Source organism: Carettochelys insculpta, chromosome 16 (genome assembly GCF_033958435.1).
Source record: "Carettochelys insculpta isolate YL-2023 chromosome 16, ASM3395843v1, whole genome shotgun sequence".
Taxonomy (NCBI): domain Eukaryota; kingdom Metazoa; phylum Chordata; order Testudines; family Carettochelyidae; genus Carettochelys; species Carettochelys insculpta.
In genome coordinates, this window is record NC_134152.1 from 23,717,410 (window position 1) to 23,728,405 (window position 10,996).

General features: G+C 47.3%; 1 long non-coding RNA gene across 2 annotated transcripts in view; it reads left to right on the plus strand.

Annotated features, from left to right (window-relative positions):
• Positions 1-10,948, plus strand: part of LOC142021930 (uncharacterized) — a 28,559-nt gene extending 17,611 nt beyond the window's left edge. For both annotated transcript variants that reach the window (XR_012647818.1, XR_012647817.1), the window contains exon 3: positions 10,674-10,948. This is a non-coding gene — a long non-coding RNA (uncharacterized LOC142021930). The remainder of the gene's footprint in view (positions 1-10,673) is intronic.
• Positions 10,949-10,996: the final 48 nt, after the last annotated feature.

The following is a 10,996-nucleotide window of genomic DNA, read 5'->3' on the forward strand; positions in this document are numbered from 1 at the left end:
CGAAGTATTCTAGTCCGGAGCGCTTTTTTTTCATTTAAAAAGCTGCTGAAACAGTATAAGATGACATCACTGTGTCTCTGCTAACACTTGATATACACTATGATTATCATTAAACAAATTGTCTACTGTCACCATGACCGAGTAATGCTATCTTATGACCCTGACACAACACATGATGGTTTAAGATGTTTCTGGTTGCTGTCAGCTGCACAATCGGGGAGCGTGATCTTTGCATTCCTGCATTATTCACATTTTCCCTGTAATTCAACAGTCTCTCTGCCCTAAAGGTTAGAAGAGGCTTAAGAGCTTGGATGCTGCCTTTTAGTATATGTAACAGATGAGGAGATAGCTACAGTATACTGTTCCTTGTTGCTTCTGCAGGGGAGCCAGTACTCTTCACTATATGGCTCCATCTCACAATGACCAACAATGTAAAGAGCTGTAATAAATAAAACAAATGCTGCAGTAGTTCCAGCTATTCTCTGATTAACCCTGCTCCCACTGAAACAAGTGAGAACAGGCTCAGATCCTAAATTATGTATACTATAAGAAAAACCCTTGTATTTATATAGTAACCTAATAAAGGTAGAATAACTAGTGCTCAGTTATAACTCTAATTCAGCAGAGTATGTAAACATGTGCTTAACTTTAATATTGGGGCATTTTAGCACATGCTTAAGCACTTTGCTGAATAGAGATGCATTTGCACATTTTAAGTGCTTTGCTGAATTAGGGCCTACAGCTTCGATGCTACAAGCTGTTTTACCTATGTAAATATCTGCACACATTAATGGGACTCCTTGCATATGTATCAGAGAGTTAGCTGAGTTAGTCTGTATCTTCAAAACAAGAAGTCCTGTGTCATCTTATAGACTAACAGATATGTTGGAGCATAAGCTTTAGTGGGCAAAGACCCGCTTCATCATGAAAGCTTATGTTCCAAAATATCTTTTAGTCTATAAGGTGCCACAGGACTTCTTGCATATGTAGGAGACTGTTTATGCAAAATTCCTTGTAAGTGTGGGACCTACTTACTTTATGTGCTTGTGCCTTAATTACCCTGACTGTAGAATGAGGATAGTAATACGGGGCAATGTGAGGTGTCCAAAGATTAGAATCATAGGGCTGGAATGGACCTCAGGAGGTCATCTAGTTCAGCCCTCTGCTTCAAGCAGGATTAACCCCCACTAAGTCATCCCAGCCAGGACCTGGTCAAGCCAGGACTTAAAAACCTCGAGGAAGGGAGAATCCACCACCTCTCTAGGCAGGTTCGTAAAGGTTGGTAAAGCTCTGTGAGATCTTCAGGGAATACTTAAAGCATAAATTATAATAATATTCGAAGCATAGGGCATATGCTAGAGATTAATGATAGCATGGAGAGAGCTGTTGTCCCAGTGATTTGCCTGTAGCCTTTGATACCTAGGAGATACCAACACTTCAGCTGTTATTACTCTCCTGAAACAAAAATGAAATAAAGCACATAATTATAACAGAAAATGCAGGTTCGATTTATAGGAAAATTCTAAAGCATTAGGGCCTGATCCAGCATCCATTAAAGTCAATAGAGAGTTTGTGCATCTGTCTGTCCGTCCCAATCTTCTCTATCCCCAGGTTCAGCTTTTGTCCTCTGCATTTGAATGCAGCAGCCATCTGGGCTCAGCAATAGGACTTTTGAAAGTGGAGGAAGGATAGTCTCTCTGCTTTCAGGTCTGGTGCTTGGACCTCACATGGCCCACAACAGACCAGAGTTCAGTGGCCAGGAAAGTCCTGTTCTCCTCCTTGCAGCTGTGCTGCACAGCTGTGAACTACACAATTTTTAAAAAGGGTTCAAATTTTGCCAAATTTGGGCAGATTTTCATAGTTATAAGCAAAATGCACATCTTTGACTTGCAGGCCACCTCCTGCCAAGTTTCAAGTCCTCATTTGAAAGCATGGTGGTGGCAGGGCTTCTCAAAGAAAGGTCACCAGCAGTGTTCCCTGTAAGCTGAGTGCTTGATCAGCCAGCCAGGAAAGATTTAGGCACCACCCAGCTCACTACTAGAGCTCCCACAGCACCCAGAGGCAGCAGCATGTGTTCCTCTTTGCGGTCCACATCTGCACCTGGCTTAGTGCACAGAACAAAACGTGTTCTGCCCATGGATGAAAAAAATTAGATGCAACACCAGTCACCAGAGTTTTTTTTCCAGAAGGGCAAAACAATGTGTGTGGTTTTTTTCAGATTGCACTTTTTGGAAACACTTGAACTGTTTTGACTGAAATTTTTCAAAAAATTCAGCCTGGAGCAGACACGCAGCATGAAAATTTTCTGCCCAAACAAGAAGCCAGAAGCAACTGAACACAGTCTTATGATAAGCAGTGTTGGGCAACCTTAAAATAGGTGGTGCCACTGTCCCCCTCTATAGCATTTGTATGTGCGTGTGTGTGAGGCGAGAGGCAGGGTGAAGGCATTATTGCCCCCTTTTAATTTCCTGTGACAAATACTGCTCTGAGCATTTTTGTATTTCTTAGGCTAGAAGATACACAGATCTGTGCCCACAGGAGGAAGTGGGGGCACAGGGGCTATTGCTGCAGGGCTGATAATCTAAAGGGATCCGGGATTCTGGCCACTGTTGCTTTTAAATCACTGCTGAAGCACCACTGTGAGGCTCTGCATTGCTCTTACGGCTGCCTGGGGAGGTGGGGACACCACAGAGCATGCGCCAGCAGCATGGGATCGGGGAGGCACTACAGCCAGAAGGTGCTGAGGGCTGGCTGCCTTCGGTCCCACCTCTTCTGCTTTTGGCCCCACCCTTGCCAGGACTGTGGAGCCCACCCCTGCACCTTGCCCAGGGGCCCAGCATGGCAGTCAGCTTCCCTGCACATATCATTTGATACTGTTAACCACAGTAACCAGTTCTGAAGTCAATTCCCTAAGCATACCTGGTAGGGCAGTGTGTTAAATGAGGGGAGTCAACATCTATCAGTCTGTATATGACATCTCACCTATCACCATGGCAACAATGACTATAACATTCATCCTGGAAGAATTTGTATTAAAGTAGAGAATACCTGTAGGGAGCCTGTGTGGCTTAAGTGGCGTGCAGGTGTTGTGCTGTCTGCAGACTACTGAAATTTTGCACAGAAAAAGGAATTAATAAGATGAGACAGACATAGGATACTAGCACAAGTCTTACGCAGGTGCTTCAAACAAGCCAAGATGGGTTTTAACTTCTGTTAAGTGAAACATGAGTGCCACCAGGTGGGCATGCAGGTGGGTTATGTCTCAGAGAACCCACAAGACATTTTCATGGCTCATGTTTTGATTTTATGGCCATAGAAGGAATAAGCACAATTCAGAGTGGATTCAACTAATCTTACGTTAAAAGGAATGACTTGTTAGGGTCAAATGTCACCATTGATGTAGACCGTATAAGAAGCACCTTTGTAAGATGTAGAGGTCTCTGTTTGCCAGTGCTTTTTTCCTGCTAGAACCTGCTAGTTCCTGCTAGAACTTTGTTCCAGTGCATTCCACCGGAAAAAAAGTCCTGTTCTTTGTTAATAGTCTTATTTTCTACATAACATAACTGAAAAATATATTCACACAAGAAAGGCCACACCTGTGATGTAGTGGGGGATAGGTGTGTGTATGGGTGTGGCTCACAGAGGGTGTGGGGCTCTTGCTGAGGGTAACCTAGGCAACCAGACAAAAAGCAGTCAAGTAGCACTTTAAAGACTAGCAAAATAGTTTATTAGGTGAGCTTTCGTGGGACAGACCCATTTCTTCAGACCGTAGCCAGACCAGAACAGACTCAATATTTAAGGCACAGAGAACCAAAAACAGTAAGCAAGGAGGACAAATCAGAAAAAGATAATCAAGGTGAGCAAATCAGAGAGTGGAGGGGTGGGGGGGAAGGTCCAGGTGACACCTCTGGACTGCAGGCAGAGGAGGAGGTGGAGCCTGAGGGGTTTGAATTGGAACTGGGAGTTGGAAAGCAGTTAGTCTGGGCTGGGAGAGAGAGACAAAGGAGGGGGCAAGGCCTGGCTCCGGGGGCCCCTCGGGGCCTCTTCTGCCCAAAATGGATTGGACTGGCTGTCTCTGCCTACTGTACTGACTCTCTGTATGATGCTGTGTCCTGTCAGCTAATAAACCTGCTGTTCTCCTGCTGAGTGAGAGTCACTCTTGCCTGCAGATGGGTGCAGAGCTTGGGGATCCTGGAACTCCATCACAATACCAAATTCATGTCCAAGAAAAATGCATCATGGACCATGAAGCCAGGTCTCCTCCATGAAATCTGGTCTTTCTTGTACTTTTATCCTGTACAATACATATTTCGTGGGGGGAAGACCAGCATTTCTCAAACTAGGGGTTTCCAACACAAAAGGGAGTGGTGGTGGTGGGGCGTTCAGAATTATTTTAGGTGGGGAAATCACAGTATTGTTATCATTACTTCTGCACTGCCTCCAGATTTGTATAGTTGGAGAGTGGCAGTTCCTGATCAGGCACCAAACCGTGAAAGCAGCACTATTGCCAGGAGCAGTGCAGAAGTAAGGATACATGATATGGTATTGCTACTCTTATTTCAGTGTTGCTGTCTTCAGAACTGCGAAGCCAGAGAGTGGCGGCTGCTATTCAAGAGCCCAGTGCTGAAGGTCACTGGACAGAAATAAGAGTGGCAATACCTTCTGGGAGCTCCTGCAAGTTGCACCCTTAAAGGGCCCCCCTCAGACACCCGTTCCCTGCCCATGCTGAGGCATGCCTACCTCCGCAAGGGACAGCACAGCTGCTACAGAGAGGGCTTTGGCTCTTTCTGGGAGACAGCTCTTGCCAGTAAGCCATGGTGCCAGAGCAGCCCCCAGGCTGCAGCACATCCTGACAGCTATCCTCCTTTTCCTCAGGGAAGGAGAACCTGACACCACCTTTGAGGAACACCCCATTGCTGCACCCCCACCTGTGCCTGCCTCCCCCCATCCTGTGTGTCCAGGTGGATCTGGAGGCATCGCATCACTTCCAACTGGTGGGACCAGATGGTTAAGGGGCAGTGGGACAACCAGCAGTGGCTCCAGAACTTCTGTCTGTGAAAGGACACCTTTCTGGAGCTCTGTGGCTGGCTTGCCTTCGCCTTCTGGAGAGAGGACGCCTGACTGCAGCCCACCATTGCTGTGGACAAAAGGGTTGCAGTCATCCTCTGGAAGCTCAGCACCCCTGACAGCTACTGCTCAGTGGGAAACTAGTTTGGTATGAGGAAGTCCACCATTAGGGCATTCCTCATGGAATGGGGACCCCAGGGACTCCCTTCCTCTGCCCCTGACCAGTGTTCAGTCCCCTCCCTCTGCAGGTCATGACAGCCATCAACGCCATCCTGCTACAGAGGGTTATCTGTCTAGGAGACATGGACACAGTCGTGACTGGCTTTGCTACCCTGGAGTTCCCGAACTACATCAGGGCAATAAATGGGACCCAGATCATGATCCATGCCCTGGAGCATAGTGCAGCTAAGTATATAAACCAAAAGGGATGCTTCTCCGTGGTGCTGCAGGCCCTGGTTGGCCACCGTGGACAGTTCACAGGCATTTATGTTGGGCTGTCAAGCCAGACTCACAATGCCTGTATGTTCCACAACTTCTGCCTGTGTCTTGGGATGGTGTGTGTTCCACAACTCCTGCCTGTGTCTTGGGATGGGGAGGGGAGGGCCTCAATCACAAGGGGGAACAGGACCCCAAACAGCATTGGACTTGGGATCCCTTCTCACCAAGGGTTCTGGGTCCCCGTTGAGGCTGGGTTTGATCCAGGGAAAGGGGGAAGTCTGGAGGTAGTGGGGCTGTGGCAGAGTCTGGGTGGCTGGGGGGAGAAGGAGGGCCTGGAGAGCAGGGGGGTCTAGGGAATTGGCGGGGACAGGCATGGCCCTCAGCCACTGCAGGAGGTCTAGGATGCCTTACAGTATGGCAGGTGTGGGCAGGGGTGGGGGCAGCAGCCACAGGCAGCTGGGCCATCATGTCCTGCCAGACGGTGGTGGTGGTGTCAAAGCAGGACATGAGTCAGTCCATGGCCCGTGACCACCACTCCTTGTTGTCCTGCACCTGCTGCTCCATTGCAGGTGCTCCCATGAGGCTGACGTCGGGCTGGCTCCCATGCTTGGGGGCTGTCTCCTGGGTCCTGGTGGTGAAGACAATTTTGCACATGGTTCCATGTGCTGGGACTGCAGCACAAGGTCCTGCCTGGGCCGAGTGACACTCACAGCGCACCCCACCTGTGCCCACTTCACACTCTCTGGGACTTGTAATGTGCGGGGTACTCCCCAGAGGGATCCACACCCAGCTCCAAGGATGCCCAGGACGTGGCCTGGCTGGTGTGGACCAACTCCAGGCTGGTCGCAAAGGTGCCGCTGCTCACTTCTGAGGCTTAGTCTGCCTCAGGCTCCAGCTGTGGTGCAGGGAGCCTCCAGCTCCATGTTGATGGTGCAGGTTCGAGGTGATGTGCCCCCCCACCCAGGATGTCATGGAGCTCCTTATAGTAGGGGCAGGTGGCGTTTCCTTCTCTGGAGCGTCAGGCAGTGTCCTGGGCCTGCATGTAGTTCTGCTGGAGCTCCTTTACTTTAGCCTGGCCCTGGTCCGTGGATTGTGGTGGGGAGGGTGGTGTCCCCATTCTGCCAGAGCGGTGGCCATCTGGGCATAGGCAGGAGTGTAGCAGTGCTTCACCTTGGGGTCCTGTGGAATGTCCTTGCCCCACAGGTCCAAGAAGCCATTGACCTCGGGCCTGGTCCAGGAGGGGGCCCCCCTCTCCAAGCCCTGGAGTGGCTCCTGGCACCCTTCAGTCCACTCCCTCGAGGGCCCAGGGGCATGTCAGGGTGTCTGGCTGTCTGCCATCTGCGATGGCTCTGGCAGAAGGAGTGGCTGCAAGGCATGGGGGACGGCAGATGGTACCCCTGCTGCTTCCGTTCTCAGCTTCCTGCCACAGAGTTTCCCGAGCTCCCTGTGGCTTTAAGAAGCCCAGAGACAGGGATCACAGAGTGCTGATTGTTGTGGATTGGGTGTCCTCCGGGGCACCTGTGCAGCGCCCTGGAGGCCTTTTCTGTTGACAGATGCCCCCGTGGAATGTCCAGGCCTGCCTTTTGTTGACGGTGGCGTTCTTCCTCGGGAGCGGGGTACAGCAGTCGGCAGAAGTGCTGCAGTCTGTCAACTTACTGTCAACAGAACACGCTTGGCAATCTGGAGGCTTCCCAGGTTTTGTCAACAAAATGTCAGTTTTGTTGATAAAACCCTCCAGTGTAGATGCAGCCTTTCATTGGTGGGGACTGAGGGGACGGGATGGCAAGTCAGCTCCTGTGTCAGTATACTATCACCCAGGGGCTGGAACTCAGGGCTGGAGGGAAGGACAACAATTGGGTTATATTAGGTTGGTGTCAGAAAAGTGTCTTGCCCAGTTACTCGAGAACCTAATTATATTTCCTCTGAGAAATTACTGCTGAACTAAGCATGACACATTGATAATAACTGATGTCTTTAGCCAAAGTAAAGTATTACAAATGTCATTTTCACCCTCATCTCTACATCACAGAAGCCAAAATCGCTGTGACGAAGAAGTCCAGTTGTTTTGCACAGGTAGAAATGGGGCTCCTGATCCTGGGGAAAAAAAGGGTATGCATGTGCGTAAATTCAGGGACATGAGGAGTCTCTCTGTGTTGAATGGAACTTATTGTGGATATAAAGTTACTTTTATATACAGTAAACCCTGGAAATACGTGCAATCAAATTGTGCATGTCTCAGGTTAATGTCACTTCTGCCCCTGACAGGAGCAGGAAACTGCTTCTGTCAGGGGCAGCAGCTGCTAGTCAGGCTGCCATCCCTGCTGGTAGTGGGGAAATGGCTGCTCTCAGGGGCAGCATCTTGATTCTTGTCAGCCTCTGCTGTCAAGGGCAGCAGATGTGAGTCAGGCTGCCGTCCCTGACAGGAGCGGTTTTTCCACTGCTCCTGTCAGGGCAGCAGCCACGAATCAGACTGCCACCCCTGACAGGAGTGGTTTCCTGGTCTCCGGAGTGGTGGGAAGCTGGGAACCAGGAAGCAGCCTGGCTCCTGGCTCCCCTCTTCTTGCAGAGCTGAGAAACTGAGTAGGGCAGCAGCCCTAGTTAGTTTCCTGGCTTCAAGGAGCAGAGGGGAGCTGGGAGCTAGGCTGTCCCTGGTTCCCGGCTCCCCTCCACAGGCTGCAGCCAGGAAACAATAAGGCTGCTGCCCTGGTTAGTTTCCTCTCTCTGCAAGCAGAGGAGAGCTGGGAGCCAGGCTGCAGCCTGCTTTACATCTCCCTTGACTTGTACAAAAATTCAAATTACATGGGGGTTTCAGAAACTCGAGGGTTTACCATATACATGTATTGGCAGGATCCAAAATGTATATAACTAATCTTAGTTGTCTATATTATAGGGCCCCTGGTCAGCAAGAAGATCTCCTTGTATGGATTGTGCAATTGCAGTATGCCATATTGAAGTCAATGAGGCTTTGCATGTGTGTGCAAGGATCTATCCTCAGCCACATCACTCAGCAAAGTCCTTGAATTGCACTATAACACACCGCGAGACATCCTTAGGGTCTCTAATCACCCCAGCGCTGACCTCACATATGATATTTGGCATCTGTTCTTTTTGTTGCTATAGAGTACCTCTAGAATATTTGTTAGGAAATTCTTTCAGCTGCTGCCCCCACCCATGATTAATTACAGGCAGAACAATTCAACTGTAGGGAAAACAATCTTTAAATATTTTCTCTTCTTTACTATTTCTTTTTTACATTTGGTTAATTATAATTAAAAAAATCAGAATTTTCTCCAAGATTTAGGATGAAGTCAGCAGTTTAACCAATAATAGAGTCCATTGTATTTTGCAGGAATCTCTGACATCTGGACAAATGCAAATTAAGGAAGAGGGTTCCCCCATTTCCCTCTGTAGATTACTAAAAGATGTACCTAGCATTGCTCAGGTCCTTAACTGACTCTTCCATGGTTTGGACTGCGTTAGACAGATTGCAGGGCACTGCTAATTGCAGGGATGGAAAGTGGGGCCCAATGTAAAAAGTTTCCTTGCCCCTGGTGTGATCTATGTCTGCAACAATGGCCAGAAGAGCCATTGCATGTTGATCCTGGCATAACGGCCGCTGTCACTGCTAGAAGGGGACACCCTTAGATCTGCAGGAGGCAGCAGCAGCCCATGCCTCCGTCCTGCCCGGGGCAGTGCTCCTTTGAAGTATTGAACGTGGTCCTTTCCTTTTGCAAATCCTTTCATTCAGCCATGTGTTTTTCATCACAGGTTGTACTAGATTGTCTCCAGCTGATCCTTCAGGCTGATGATCAGCACAGAAGCTAAAATTCTGTAAAAACTACAGCTTTGAGGTTTACTTTAACATATACAGTTGCAGCCAAGTAAGAGTTTTTGAATGAGTCTGTGTGATGCTTGGGAAATAAAACCCAAACCCAAACCCAAACCCAAAAAACAACTGGCAAAAAGCTCAGCTCCCTTTGTTGACGGCCTTCCCCAAGCTGAGATTAGAAGGAGGCAGAAAAATAAAAGATCTATAGAGCGCTCAGAGCTTGATTTTTTTTGCTCGTCAAAAGACCTTGATATATAGGCTTTAGTATAGTCCTGTCAGACTTTTCACAGGAGTAGTAGAGCCATGTCATGGCTCAGATGTCAAAGGGGATGAGATACTGTAGCTGCTTGCTAATCAGTTTGATATTTATATCACAGAGGGTCCTATGTGGTGCTTTAGACAATACAATAAGATTTAGAAGCATACATGGCAAACCTCCTCATTTGCACCTAATTTTAGTGAGATAATTTTTTTTAATCACTTGCACCTAATTTTAGTAATATTATTTATTTTTCAATATGGATGAAAAAGGCTTTAACAACTTGATCATCCCTTCAGGGTGACTTTGCCTTTTAATTTCTGAAAAGCTCAGTAGAAACTCAATGCATCATATATACTTGAAGTAATAATAGCAATAATAAAATGCAGGGTGAAGTGTGTCAGTATAACATCACAGAGGACTACCCAGCCAAAAGGGAGTGAAAATAAACTAACATGTTTGATGTCTGGGAGGAGCAAGTAAAATAAAGACTGTGTTATCATAGGAAGTTGCCCTCTCCACCTCTTTATAAAACAGCACAGATCAAAGCCAGAGACAGAAACGTTGCCCTACCTCTGCAGTTTTGTGTAAATTTAAAAGTGGAGTTAATTGTATAATTCTAAAACCATGTTATGTGGCAAACTACTATCCTGAAACAAAGATTTGGGGATACTGTAGTATCACTTTAACAATGAATATGTCCTTTCTCAGGCATATCATCTTGAACTGGCAGGAGAAAATTTGGTGAACTAATATCAGAGAGGTAGCCGTGCTAGTCTGTATCTTCGAGAACAACAAGAAGTCCTGTGGCACCTTACAGACTAACAGATATTTTGGAGCATAAGCTTTTGTGGGCAAAGACCCACTTCATCAGATGGGGTCTTTGCCCATGAAAGCTTATGCTCCAAATATGTTAGTCTATAAGGTGCCACCGGACTTCTTGTTGTTTTCAAAGATACAGACTAAGACAGCTACCTCTCTGATACTTGTCACCATGCAAGGCACTGCATTTATCTGTATCAGTGAACTAATGTGTCTCTTCTGTCTCTAATTTCTAACTTTGGTTTTGTCTATTTGCAGCTCTTGTTAAAAGTAATGAAAATTACAGGTGTGCTCAGAGAAGAACTGGGGGTAATGGCAGGACTGGTTATCCTTCAAGAAGGATCTCTGTACCACTCCTGTCTGGAATTCACTCTACAAACAAGCTGAGTCCTGCTAGTCCATGTTAGAGGCATTGTTGTTATTTAGAGCTTGTTGTTGAAACTAAAAGTAAATGTGATGTAAATGTGCACAGTTTTGTTGACTCCCACTACGTCACACTCTTTTGGCGCTTTGTTTTTTTTTTTTTTTTTTTTAAAAAAAAGATTTATTGATAAAGTATCAAAACAAAAAGCAGTCAAGTA